The sequence below is a fragment of the Sapajus apella genome, unplaced genomic scaffold (genome assembly GCF_009761245.1).
Source record: "Sapajus apella isolate SASKATOON/1434 unplaced genomic scaffold, GSC_monkey_1.0 scaffold44, whole genome shotgun sequence".
In the NCBI taxonomy this organism is placed as follows: domain Eukaryota; kingdom Metazoa; phylum Chordata; class Mammalia; order Primates; family Cebidae; genus Sapajus; species Sapajus apella.
Genome location: NW_022436984.1, coordinates 5,357,864 through 5,371,049, shown reverse-complemented (window position 1 = coordinate 5,371,049; position 13,186 = coordinate 5,357,864). Strand labels below are relative to the sequence as shown.

Genomic DNA, 13,186 nt, shown 5'->3' with positions numbered 1-13,186 from the left:
TCTTCAATATTTACTCACCATTATGTTTGAGATAGCCATGATATTTTATATAGCGGTGATTCAATATTTTTTAGTATTTCACTGTATTACATAACTATTCTATAACATGTTTATCCATTATGATATTGATTGACATTTGGCTTGTTTTCAATGATAGCTTATTATAAACAATGCTGTCAAAAACCTCCTTGTCCATGTATCTTGATAAACATAAGTTTCTAATTCTCCATAGCAGTAGTTCTCAAACTTTAAAATGCACTACAGTAACATGGAGGGTTTATTATAACCCAGATTGCTGGGCCCTACACCTATAGTTGCTGCTTGAGTAGTTCTGGGTGGAGCCCAAGGAGTTGGCATTTCTAAGTTCCCAGGTGATGCTGATGCTGTTGGTACAGGGACCATACTTTGAGAATCCCTGCTCTAGGCTGTCTACCTAGGAATGGAATTGCTAAGTTATAGGGTATGTACAACAAACTTTAGTGGACAGTGCCAAGCTGCTTTCCAAAGTGGGTATGTCCATTTATACGTCTACCAGTGGTGAATGGTACTTCTTCTTGCTCTATTTTCCTGCCAACACATGGTATTGTCAAGCTGTTTAATTTAAGCCAATGCAGTGTGTGTGGTTGTGGTATTTCAATGTGGTTTCATTCTGCCTCAAGGAACTGTTGGAAGTTGAAGGAGTGGTTAGGAGGTCTGGAGACCCTCTAATATCAGGACATAGACAACAGAGAGCCTGGAATTGTATAACACCAGGGCTACACAGTTTATTTTGTTTGCTAGCAATCCTGACACCTCTAATAATGTCCTTCATCACATCACAATAATGTGCAATCATCAATGTTTAGAAATATATAACTTGAGAGATATCAGTGTATCTTTTTCTCTACCTAAATCAAACAATGGTTTGGAATTTTCCAATAATGAATTGTAAACTTCCATGGGAAAAAAAATTAGAAAATACTGAGACTTTAAAATCATCCAGTAAAGTTAATTCCAAACCTACTCACACTAACCTTTATCTTTTTCTTTTTCTTTTTTCTTTCTTTTTCTTTTTTTAGACAGAGTTGCTCTGTTGCTCAGGCTGGAGTGCAGTGGCCTGATCTTGGCTCACTGCAACCTCTTCTCCTGAATTCAAGTGATTCTATTGCCTCAGCCTCCTGAGTAGTTGGGATCATAAGCATGTGCCACCACGCCTGCCTAATATTTGTATTTTTAGTAGAGATAGGGTTTCACTGTCTTGGCCAGGCTGGTCTTGAACTCCTGACCACAAGTGATCAGCCCATCTCAGCCTTCCAAAGTGTTAGGATTACAAGTGTGAGTCACTGTGCCCAGCCAATCTTGAGAACTTTCAGAGGAAACTCCATGACTTTGGCGTAGCAAGCCACCCTTAAAATGTATTTCTTTACATGGATATACATATTGATTAGCTAATTATCCTTTTTTTCTCAAACAGCTTAGTTTTAAGTTAGTTTTAATGGAGCTCAATCTTATTTCAGTGTCGGTACTCAAATAATTATGAGTTCAATGCTAGATAGGAAAATTATGCGAACTACATAAATGTCTGGATATTCATATGTCAGGGGATTTACTGTTTTTACCTGACCCCAATTATTTTTACAGCTGATTTCAACATACTTGGGAAAATTGATCAATTTGTATAAAATGGGAAGGTAAGATAAAATTTCTTTTATTTTTTCTTTTTTTTTTTTAGAGACAGGTTCTTGCTATATTGCCCAGGCTGGAGTGCAGTGGCTATTCACAGGTGCGATCCCACTACTGATCAGCATGCGAATTTTGACCTGCTCCATTTCCGACCTGAGCCTGTCACCCCAGTGGTCCCCCACTCCCGGGAGGTCACCATATTGATGCTGAACTTTGTGTGGACACCAGATAGGCATAGTGCACCACAGCCCAGAACTCCTGGGCTCCAGTGATCCTCCCACCTCAGCCTCCTGAGTACCTGGGACTATAGGCCCACACCACCACTACCAGTGGTAAGATAAAATTTCTAAAAGCAGATGTCTTTGTTGAATAACACTGACATCCTAATTATGCTTCAAAATTTGGTCAGATTCGGTATAAACTGAGATGACATTGTAGTAACCTTTTCATTTTTTTGAGACGGAGTCTTGCACTGTCACACAGGCTGGAGTGCAGTGGTGCGATTTCGGTTCACTGCAACCACTGCCTCCCAGGTTCAAGCAATTCTTCTGTCTCAGCCTCCCAAGTAGCTTGGATTATAGGGACACATGATCACGCCCAGCTAATTTTTGTATTTTTAGTAGAGATGGCGTTTCACCATGTTGGGCAGGCTGGTCAACTCCTGACCTTAGGTGATCCACCCGTTTTGGTCTCCCAAAGTGCTGGGATTATAGGCATGAGTCATTGCACCCCACCGGACAAACCCTGGTATAGAGGACAGAACAAAGGCTTTGGTGTCTTACTGACTTGTTTGATTTCCAACGCTATCATTTATTCACTTATTTGCCAGAAGTCTTACTTTCCTTGTAAAATGAGGTAATACTGCTAGCTGCCTCTTAGGATTACAGTGACATAAGGATGAAAAGCACTAACACTTTGCTAACACTGTTACACGCTTGGGGCATGGTCAGCCACAACTGGATCTTATTGCTGGAATTATACTGAAACCACTCAGTAGACTCTTGAACGATAGTTCCCCTCTTCTGTTAGTATCTAATAGCATCTGTGGGTCTGAAGACACAAAACTATTTTTTTTTTCTTCTGAGACAGAGTCTGGGCTCTGTCACCCAGGCTGGAGTGCAGTGGCATGATTTCGGCTCACTGCAACCTCAGCCTCCTGGGCTCATGCGATTCTCATGCCTAAGCCTCCCGAGTAGCTGAGATTATAGGTGGGCACCACCACACCTGGCTGATTTTTTTTTTTGAGACAGGGTCTTGCTTTGTCACCCAGGATGGAATGCAGTGGTGCGATCTTGGCTCACTTCAACCTCCACCTCCTGGGATCCAGTGAGCCTACCACCTCAGCCTCCCTGGTAGCTGGGACTACAGGCATGAGCCATCTCATGCTAATTTTTGTATTTTTAGTAGAGACGGGCTTTCACCATCTTGGCTAGGCTGGTCTCAAGCTCCTGACCTCAGGTGATCCGCCTGTCTTGGCCTCGCAAAGTGCTGGGATTACAGAAGTGAGCCACTGCACCCAGCCATGTGTTTAAACTCATTCTGTTTCCTATCTTTTTAAGTGGTCAAAGGGAGGCTGGATCTGTCATTAGCTCAAGCATAAGGATGTCAGGATTGGAAATAACATTTCATGACCCTTCCATCTCCTTTCTTTCTTTCTTTTTTTGAGATGGAGTTTCACTCTTGTTGCCTAGGCTGGAGTGCAATGGCATGATCTCAGTTCACCACAACCTCCTGGGTTCAAGCGATTCTTCTGCCTCAGCCTCCTGAGTAGCTGGGATTCCAGACATGCGCCACCATGCCAGGCTAATTTTGTATTTTTAGTGGAGACGGGGTTTCTCCATGTTGGTCAGGCTGGTCTTGAACTTGTGACCTCAGGTGATCTGCTCACGTCAGCCTCCCAAAGTGCTGGGATTACAAGCATGAGCCGCCACACCTGGCACTCCTTTCATATTCCTTAACAGAGTTCACATTTAGTAACAGTAATTTTAACGTGTTTGCAAATGTTTGTGGCACCTTTATTTGAAGTAACCAAAAACTGGAAGCAACTTCAACATCCATCCACAGGATAAACATATTGTGATATATTCATACAATGGATACTGTTCAGTTATATTTTTAAAAAATGAACATTGAGTGGGGGACCAAGATGGCCAAAAGGGAGCTTCTCCAGAGTGCAGCTCCCACTGAGTGAGACACAGAATTAGAGCAATATCTGTGTCTCTGAGCAAGGTACCAGGTTCATTCCAAAGGGTCTGGTTGAACAGCGGGATTAACCCAAAAAAAAGATGTCATAAGCAGGCCAAAGGGGGTGAGCTGAGGCAAGGAGGGGCACTGCCCCACCTGAAAAGTGTACCTGGCATGAAGGATTGGGGTCGTCACCTCCTTTGTACTCTGAATCAGATATAGCATTACATTCTGAGACTTCGGCACACACAGCCCAGGAAAATGCCGTGTGGCTGAGAACTGCCCTGAGTTGCAGACCCGGGCAATAGCCCAGGCCGGCAGCCCCAGCCAGACCGGTGTCTTCTCAGCACAGAGCAGGGTGGAGACTTGGACTAACACTGAGAAAGCTTGCGAGAAGGAACTGCCCATCCCATAGAAGGGAGAGTTGAAAGCAGGGAGGGGGATATGGCCTTACAGACCCCACCCCTGCAAGATCCGGCAACCAGAATCCCTCTCCTGGGATATTTTCACAGTTAACACATCAGGCAGAGCTCCATATTGGTGCAGCAGACTCAGCAGAGGGAAAGAAGCCTGCCACTGGGAAGGTGGGGCTAATTTCACCAGCATAAGTGGAAACCAGGTGAAGAATAAACAGCAGCCTGGCCGAGACTGAGGCAGCCCAGCAGCACCTCTACAGGCAGACAATGGACAGACTGTCTCAAGTGGCACACTGACACCTGTGTTAAAAAAAAAAATGCCTCATACAGGAGAAATAACCCCAACTTTAACAGAAAGGACATCCATTCAGAGATCCCACCTGAAATCATGAACTTCAAAAATAGATAAAGCCATGAAGATGGGAAGAAACCAGTGCAAAAAGGGTGAAAACATCAAAGTCCAGAATGCCTCTCTTCCCCAGAGGGATCACAGTGACTCACCAGCAAGGCAACAAAACAGGTCAGAAAATGATTTTGAAGAGCTGATAGAAGCAGGCTTCAGAAGATGGGTAATAACAAACTTCTCTGAGCTAAAAGAACATGTTCTAACCCAATGCAAAGAAATTAAGAACCTCGAAAAAAGATTAGACGAAATGCTAACTAGAATAACCAGCCTAGAGAAGAACATAAATGACTTGATGGAGCTGAAAAACACAGCACGAAAATTTTGTGAAGCATACATAAGTTTCAATAGCCAAATCAATCAAGCAGAAGAAAGGATATTAGATTGAAGATCAACTCAATGAAATAAAAAGAGAAGGCAAGAAAAGGGAGAAAAGACTGAAAAGAAATGAACAAAGCCTTCAAGAAATATAGGATTACGTGAAAATACTTAATCTATGCTTGATTGGTGTGCCTGAAGAGGACGGGGAAAATGAATCCAAACTGGAAAACACTTCCGGATATTATCCAGGAGAACTTCCCCAACCTAGCAAAACAGGCCAACATTCAAATATGGGAAATACAATGAACCCCACAGAGATACTCTTCAAGAAGAGCAACCCCAAGGCACATAATCGTCAGATTCACCAGGGTTGAAATGAAGGAAAAAACGATAAAGGCAGCCAGAGAGAAAGTTTGGGTTACCCACAAAGGAAGGCCCATCAGACTCACAGCAGATCTCTTGGCAGAAACCCCATGAGCCGGAAGAGAGTGGGGGCCAATATTCAACATACTTAAAGAAAAGAACTTTCAAACCCAGAATCTCATATCTAGCCAAACTAAGTGGAGAAATAAAATCCTTTATGGAAAAGCAATTACTGAGAGATTTCATTGCCACCAGACCTGCCTTACAAGAGGTCCTGAAGGAAGCATTAGACACAGAAAAAAATATCCAGTACCAGCCACTGCAAAAACGAACCAAAGGTAAAGACCAAAGACACAATGAGGAAACTACGTCAACCAACAGGCAAAACAAACAACCAGTAACAAAATGGCAGGATCAAATTCACACATAACAATATTAACATTAAATATAAATGGCTTAAAGGCCCCAATCAAAAGACACAGACTGGAAAACTGGGTAAATAGTCAAGACCAATCAGTGTGCTGTATTCAGGAGACCCATCTCACACACAAAGAAACAAATAGACTCAAAGTAAAGAGATTGAAGAAGATCTACCAAGCAAATGGAGAACAAAAAAAAATCAGGGGTTGCAATTCTAGTCTCTGATAAAATGGACTTCAAACCAACAAAGATCAAAACAAACAAAGAAGGGCATTACATAATGGTGAAAGGATCAATACAGCAAGAAGAGCTAACTATCTTAAATATATATACGCCCAATACAGGAGCACCCAGATACATAAAACAAGTTCTTAATGACCTACAAAGAGACTTAGAATCCCATACAATAATAGTGGGAGACTTTAACACTCCACTGTCAATATTAGACAGATCAACAAGACAGAAAATCAACCAGGATATCCAGGACTTGAATGCAGAATTGGAACAAGTGAACCTAATAGACATCTACAGAACTCTCCACCCCAAATCCACAGAATGTACATTCTTCTCAGCACCACATTACACCTACTCTAAAATTAACCACATAATTGGAAGTAAATCACTTCTCAGCAAATGCAAAAGAATGGAAATCATAACAAACAGTCTCTCAGACGACAGTGCAATCAAATTAGATCTTAGAATTAAGAAACTAACTAAAAACCGCATAACTTCATGGAAACTGAACAACTGCCTCTTGAATGTTGACTGGATAAACAACGAAATGAAGGCAGAAATAAAGGTGTTCTTCGAAACCAATGAGAATGAATACACAATGTACCAGAGTCTCTGGGACACATTCATAGCAGTGTCAAGAGGGAAATTTATAGCAATAAATGCCCACATGAGAAGTGAGGAAAGATCTAAAATCGACATCCTATCATCAAAATCGAAAGAGCTAGAGGAGCAAGATCAAAAAAACTCAAAAGCTAGCAGAAGACAAGAAATAACTAAGATCAGGGCTGAACTGAAGGAGATAGACACACACACACCCTTAAAAAATCAATAAATCCAGGAGCTGGTTTTTCAAAAAGATCAACAAAATAGACAGACCACTAGCCAGATTAATAAAAAAGAAAGAGACAAGACTCAAATAAATGCAATACAAAATGATAAAGGGGATATCACCACTGATCCCACAGAAATACAAACTACCGTAAGAGATTACTACAAACAACTATATGCACATAAACCAGTAAACTTGGAAGAAATGGATAAATTCCTGGACACTTGCACCCCACCCCAAGCCTAAACCCTGGAAGAAGTTGAAACCCTGAATAGACCAATAACAAGGGCTGAAGTTGAGGCAGCACTTAATAGCCTACCAACCAAAAGAAGTCCAGGTCCAGACAGGTTCACAGACGAATTCTACCAGACATACAAAGAGGAGATGGTACCACTCCTTCTGAAACTATTCCAAACAATACAAAAGGAAGAATTTTCTCCAACTCATTTTATGAGACCAACGTCATCCTGATACCAAAACCCAGCAGAGACTCAACAAAAAAAGAAACTTTAGGCCAATCTCCATGATGAACATAGGTGCAAAAATCTTCAATAAAATACTGGTAAACTGATTGCAACAGTACATCAAAAAGCTTATCCATCATGATCAAGTAGGCTTCATTCTGGGGATGCAAGGCTGGTTCAACATATGCAAGTCCATAAATGTAATTCACCACATAAAGAGAACCAAAGACAAAAACTGCATGTTTATCTCAATAGATGCAGAGAAGGCATTTGACAAAATTCAACAGCTCTTTCTGCTAAAATATCTCAATCAACCAGGTGTCGATGGAATGTATCACAAAAGAATAAAAGCAATATCACACTAATGGGCAAAAACTGGAAGCATTCCCTTTGAAATCTGGCACTAGACAAGGATGCCCTCTCTCACCACCTATTCAATATAGTATTGGAAGTTTTAGCCAGAGCAATCAGGCAAGAAAAAGAAATAAAGAGTATTCAATTAGGAAAGGAGGAAGTCAAATTGCCTCTACTTACAGATGACATGATTGTATATTTAGAAGAGCCCATCATCTCAGCCCAAACTCTCCTTAAGCTGATAAGCAACTTCAGCAAAGTCGCAAGATACAAAATCAATGTGCAAAAATCACAAGCATTCCTATACACCAATAACAGACAAACAGAGAGCCAAATCAAGAGTGAACCCCCATTCACAATTGCTACAAGGAGAATAAAATCCCTAGGAATACAATTAACAAAGGATGTAAAGGACCTCTTCAAGGAGAACTACAAACCACTGCTCAAGGAAATAAGAGAAGACAGAAACAGATGGAAAAACATTCCATACTCATGGTTAGGAAGAATCAATGTCGTGAAAATGGCCATACTGCCCAAAGTAATTTATAGATTTAATACTATCCCCTTCAAACTACCAATGACCTTCTAAACATAACTGGAAAAAACCACTTTAAACTTCATTTGGAACCGCAAGGGAGCCCACATAGCCAAGACAGTCCTAAGCAAAAAGAACAAAGCTGGCACCATCACACTGCTGGACTTCAAGTTATACTACAAGGCAGCAGTAATCAAAACAGCACAGTATGGTACAGGTATTAAAACAGACATAGACCAATGGAACAGAACAGAGGCCTCTGGAGCAACAACAATCATCTACAACCATCTAATCTTTGATAAACCTGATAAAAACAAGCAATGGGGAAAGGATGCTCATCATCACTGGTCATTAGAGAAATGCAATTCAAAACCACATTGAGATACCATCTCATGCCAGTTAGAATGGTGATCATTAAAAAATATGGAGACAACAGATGCTGGAGAGGATGTGGAGAAATAGGAACAGTTTTACACACTGTTTGTGGGAGTGACAGGGCAAGACTCCATCTCAAAAAAAAAAAAAAAAAGAGGGAGTACTAAATTCTGTTAAAAGTATATCTCACTTAACTCATTCTTGGTCTTGAATATGGAGACCTCTGGCTTTCTAGCTCCACTGGGCTCTGGATCTCTGGCAGCCAGAGCCTCACCTTCCAGGCAGTAGATTTAAAGCGTCTTTTGGAGAAATCTGAGCAGCCTAAGAGAAAAAGAAAACTTATAGCTAGTGACATACAGGTTCCCAACAGACTGCTCAGCCAAGGCATTTTATACTGAATCCTACAGTAGATATTGTCTGCTCAGTTTCCACTCACTATACACATATTTTTGTTGTTTGTTTTGTGTGTGTGTATTTTTTGGCAAGTCTTTTCATTATTCAAGAAAGTTTCATTTTTTATTTAGCTTTTTGACTGTGCTTGTGCCTTCAACACTTTCACAAGGATTTTCTGCTCTTTGATAAGGAAAGTATGCTTGATCCTGTCACGAACACATTTAGCACACATGCAACCACCATAGGCCCTGCTGACAAGTTTCTTTGTTTTGGACAATCTCATAAGAACTTTAGGTCTTACAGCACGAACCCATCAAAGTCTGCCTGGGCACATGGCACATGCAGATTCTGGTGCCTTCCCAACCTTCTTCGTATAAAGGTAAACGATTCTATTACCAGGGGTTCGGGACAGCCTAGTTTTGTTGGAGGCTGTTTTGTAGGAAAGCCTATGTTGGTATGCCAGACACTGGACCATCCTGAGTGCCCCTGAAAGGACTGTTCCTGAGAGCTCTAGCCTTCCTCAGCTCCTCGGATGGCAGCTGATTGTCTTATTATTTTATTTTTTTTGAGACAGACTCTCTGTTACCAGGCTGGAGTGCAGTGGTGCAATCTCAACTCACTGCAACCTCTGCCTCCCAGTGTCAAGTGATTCCCCTGCTTCAGCCTCCTGAGTAGCTGGGACTACAGACACACATTACCACGCCTGGCTAATTTATTGTATTTTAGTAGAGAGGGGGTTTCACCGTGTTGGTGAGGATGGTCTCAATCTCCTGACCTCATGATCCACCCACCTCGGCTTCCAAAAGTGCTGGGATTACAGGCCTGAGCCACTGTGCCCGGCTACTATATACATATTTTTAATTGAGACCATATTCCCCGCTTACTTTATTACTAGAAGTCTCTTTGCTTGATGCGAGCTTAGGCAGACTTCAGTCCCCATCATTGTCTAGCATACCATATTTAAAACAAACCAACCTTGAATTTAAGTGAAAGCTGCAAGTTTACTCTGTGGACCAATGGGGTGCTACATACAGGTGAGGAGCTTTGGTGGAGTGGCCAGTGTGTTTCTACAGATGTTCATCTTGAACAATTGTGAAATTAGTTTAGACAGTGCTGGCTTTTGTGCTTAAAGAAATGAACAGATCCTGGTCAAGTATCATTTTCTAGAAAAAAAGGTTTTAATTACTTCTCAATGAGAGGACATTCTGGGGCATTCACTCTTCTCCAGTCACAGCCGGGTCTGGCTTCCTTTGGTATCTGCTGGCAGTGGCTGAAAGGAGCTGAGCTGAGTTCCTCTCCCTCCACCTTCTGGAGTGGTTCCTTACAGAGGAAGAAAGTGAATTAACAATTATTTAGCTTCCTCCTTGGAGCTGGGTACCCGGCCAGCCTCTTTTCAGAGAGCTGTCGCTCTTGTGGTCAGAGTTACCCTGAAGTTTTCTCCTGGCTCTTACATGACGTATCTCAGTACAGGCGTCAAGCCAGGGGGACAAAGCCACACACTGGCTAGTCCTAGCTCTTCCTTCCTTTCCTTCCTTCCTCCTTCCCTCCCTCCCTTCCTTCCTTCTTTCTTTCTCTTTCTTTTCTTTCTTTCTGATGGAGTCTCACTCTATTGCCAGGCTGGAGTGCAGTAGTGCAATCTTGACTCACTGCAGCCTCTGACTCCCTGCTTCCAGTGATTCTGCTGGGACTATAGGCATGTACCACCACGCCTGGCTGTTTTTTTTTTTTTTTTTTTTTTGATACTTTTAGTAAAGAGGGAATTTCAGCATGTTGACCAGGCCAGTGTTGAACTGAACTCCTCCTGGCTTCAAGTGATCCACCCGCCTCGGCCTCTCAAAGTACTGGGTTTTTATTGTGGAAGACAGTGTGGCGATTCCTCAAGGACCTAGAAATAGAAATTCCACTTGACCCAGCAATCCCATTACTGGGTATATATCCAAAGGATTATAAATCATTTTACTATAAGGACACGTGCACACGAATGTTCATTGCAGCACTGTTTACAATAGCAAAGACCTGGAACCAACCCAAATGCCCATCGATGATAGACTGGACAGGAAAAATGTGGCACATATACACCATGGAATATTATGCAGCCATCAAAAATGATGAGTTTGTGTCCTTTGTAGGGACATGGATGAACCTGGAAGCCATCATTCTCAGCAAACTGACAGAAGAGCAGAAGATCAAACACCACATGTTCTCACTCATAGGCGGGTGTTGAACAATGAGAACACATGGACACAGGGAGGGGAGCCTAAAATGCAATAAAATAAATAAATGGGGAAAAAAAAACAAAGCACTGGGTTTTACAGGTGTGAACCACTGTGCCAAGCCCTTCCTTTTTTTCTTAGGTAATTAAGAGTACGGGCCGGGCACGGTGGCTCATGCCTGTAATCCCAGCACTTTGGGAGGTTGAGAAGGATGGATGAACCTGGAAGCCATCATTCTCAGCAAACTGACACAGGAGCAGAAAATCAAACACCACATGTTCTCACTCATAGGCGGGTGTTGAACAATTAGAACACATGGACACAGGGAGGGGAGCACTACACACTGGGGTCTGTTGGAGGGGAATCACGGAGGGACAGCGGGGGGTGGGGAGTTGGGGGGATGGCATGGGGAGAAATGCCAGATATAGGTGAGGGGGAGGAAGGCAGCAAATCACACTGCTACGTGTGTACCTATGCAAAAATCTTGCATGTTCTTCACATGTACCCCAAAACCTAAAATGCAATTAAAAAAAGAGATCTGGAGAGCAAAAAGATTGAGAATCACTGCTTTAATGCAAAATGACTCCTTTCTTCTTGATAAAATAAAAGCACATGTATAGTTGAATTTTTCTGTCTTGATTTTTCCTAGAATAGTTACAAATTCTCATATTAATGATAACTTTTAATGAAAATAACTCACTTTTATTTCAGAGAGAAAATGGGGATAGGTAGTAGATAATTGAGCCTTGTCTGTAATATACAGCATTTTAGCAGACTAGTGAAGCTCATCCTGCAAGTTTCCGCAGCCAGAACACCTTGCTTTTACATCTGAAAATGACAAATATACCTATCTTTCTATAGTGCCAGGAACTCTCGACCAGCAAGAGGATTTGAACCTGAGTGCGGGGTGCGCAGGAAGAAAAGGAGATAGAACAGCGGGGTCAGGAGGGCTGAGGAGTAAGTGCTCCACCAGCAACTTTATTCTTCAGAAGTTCAGAATATATACATTTTCCAAATCTTGTTTATGTTATTGTCAGCAGAAAAACAAGAAGATAAATCACACGCTAAGCACAATGTAGATGACAGATATAGAATAGGGAATTGTGAGGGGTAGCGATTAAAGATGCTTACTCATATAGTTTACACAATACTTTGTTCCTCAGGACTGCATGCCCATCTGGTTATCTTTTGTTCCTTCCTCCAACATATGGTTATCTTTTTAACTAGACTCTCCCTTGTGTCTCCAACTTCCTTATCTTGAGTTCCCTCCTCCTGGGGTCCCTGCATTCCGGGCTCAACCACCCATACAGTGAGACTCGCTTTGCAAGGTTTCACACGGGAGGGCTCCCAACACTACAGTATGTAAAAATAAGAAGCAAAATTACATAACTTAAAATTATACTTAGTAATCAACATTTCAGTATTCTGCCTTCCTTATATCTCAGTATCCAATGATTACCTGTGAGTTATCTCACATTTCTATCAATTCAAGGTTTTAAGTTAATTAAATATCTTAGAAATCAACGTCGTCTACTTACTATAAAACTTATTGTTGAAATAAAATTAATCAGAGTGATTCAATTTAGCTAAACATAAATTTACATGTTCATTATCTTAAATCATATAGAAGTAATGCTAACTTATTTGAACAGTAAACCTGTGTAGGTTTAAGAAAAAAACATACCCAAGTAAAATAAAAAGTATGGTTGTATTATCTTTAACATTGATAAGTTGAAGACAACAGAGCTGTTTTTATTGAACCAAAACTAAACTAGTGGTTTTTGCCAAAGCTCTACCTTAATTATAGTTCTGGATTCTGATATATTTCTGAGTTTCTTAATATATTCTTAATATATTTCTGGATTTTTAAATTTTTTTGAGTTTTTGTAAGAGTAATTTATTTAAGTATAGCACATTTAAAGTATTTGAAGTTTACTTCTTTCTTTCCTTCTTTCTCTCTTTCTCTTTCTTTCTTTCTTTTTCTTTCTTCCTTCCCTCCCTCCCTCCCTTTCTTTCCCTC

The 13,186-nt window shown here is 41.3% G+C and overlaps 1 pseudogene; it reads right to left on the bottom strand.

The window, feature by feature from the left end:
* Window positions 1-9,053: 9,053 nt before the first annotated feature.
* LOC116524126 lies at window positions 9,054-9,428 on the bottom strand (annotated as a pseudogene).
* Window positions 9,429-13,186: the final 3,758 nt, after the last annotated feature.